Source organism: Nanorana parkeri, unplaced genomic scaffold (assembly GCF_000935625.1).
Source record: "Nanorana parkeri isolate BGI_ZX_2015 unplaced genomic scaffold, ASM93562v1 scaffold38, whole genome shotgun sequence".
NCBI classification, from domain to species: Eukaryota; Metazoa; Chordata; class Amphibia; order Anura; family Dicroglossidae; genus Nanorana; species Nanorana parkeri.
The window spans coordinates 663,369-664,801 of NW_017306306.1; positions in this window are offsets into that span (position 1 = coordinate 663,369).

Sequence of the window (1,433 nt, forward strand, 5' to 3'; positions counted from 1 at the left end):
TCTCTCTCTCCTGGCTGTCTCTCTCTCTCCTCCTCTCTCTCTCCTGGCTGTCTCTCTCCTTGCGCGCTCTCTCCTGGCTGTCTCTCCTCTCGCGCGCTCTCTCTCCTGGCTGTCTCTCCTCTCGCCTTCCTGGCTCTCTCTTCTCCCGCTCTCTCTCCTGGCTGGCTCTCCTGTCTCTCTCTCCCGGCTGTCTCTCTCTCCCAGCTGTCTCTCCTCGCTCTCCATGGCTGTCTCTCCTCGCGCTCTCTCTCTCTCTCTCTCTCCATGGCTGTCTCTCCTTGCTCTCGGTCTCTCCTTGCTCTCGGTCTCTCCTCGCGCTCTCGCTCTCTCCTCGCGCTCTCTCTCTCTCTCTCTCCTGGCTGTCTCTCCTCTCGCTCTCCTGGCTGTCTCTCCTCTCGCTCTCCTGGCTGTCTCTCCTCTCGCTCTCCTGGCTGTCTCTCCTCTCGCTCTCCTGGCTGTCTCTCCTCTCGCTCTCCTGGCTGTCTCTCCTCTCGCTCTCCTGGCTGTCTCTCCTCTCGCTCTCCTGGCTGTCTCTCCTCTCGCTCTCCTGGCTGTCTCTCCTCTCGCTCTCCTGGCTGTCTCTCCTCTCGCTCTCCTGGCTGTCTCTCCTCTCGCTCTCCTGGCTGTCTCTCCTCTCGCTCTCCTGGCTGTCTCTCCTCTCGCTCTCCTGGCTGTCTCTCCTCTCGCTCTCCTGGCTGTCTCTCCTCTCGCTCTCCTGGCTGTCTCTCCTCTCGCTCTCCTGGCTGTCTCTCCTCTCGCTCTCCTGGCTGTCTCTCCTCTCGCTCTCCTGGCTGTCTCTCCTCTCGCTCTCCTGGCTGTCTCTCCTCTCGCTCTCCTGGCTGTCTCTCCTCTCGCTCTCCTGGCTGTCTCTCCTCTCGCTCTCCTGGCTGTCTCTCCTCTCGCTCTCCTGGCTGTCTCTCCTCTCGCTCTCCTGGCTGTCTCTCCTCTCGCTCTCCTGGCTGTCTCTCCTCTCGCTCTCCTGGCTGTCTCTCCTCTCGCTCTCCTGGCTGTCTCTCCTCTCGCTCTCCTGGCTGTCTCTCCTCTCGCTCTCCTGGCTGTCTCTCCTCTCGCTCTCCTGGCTGTCTCTCCTCTCGCTCTCCTGGCTGTCTCTCCTCTCGCTCTCCTGGCTGTCTCTCCTCTCGCTCTCCTGGCTGTCTCTCCTCTCGCTCTCCTGGCTGTCTCTCCTCTCGCTCTCCTGGCTGTCTCTCCTCTCGCTCTCCTGGCTGTCTCTCCTCTCGCTCTCCTGGCTGTCTCTCCTCTCGCTCTCCTTGCTTTCTCTCCTCTCGCTCTCCTTGCTTTCTCTCCTCTCGCTCACTCTCCTTGCTCTCTCTCCTGTCTCTCTCTTCTCCCGCTCGCTCTTCTGGCTGTCCTCTCTCTCTCTCTCCTGGTTGTCTCTCCTCTCTCTCTCCTGGCTGTCTCTCTCTCTCCTGGCT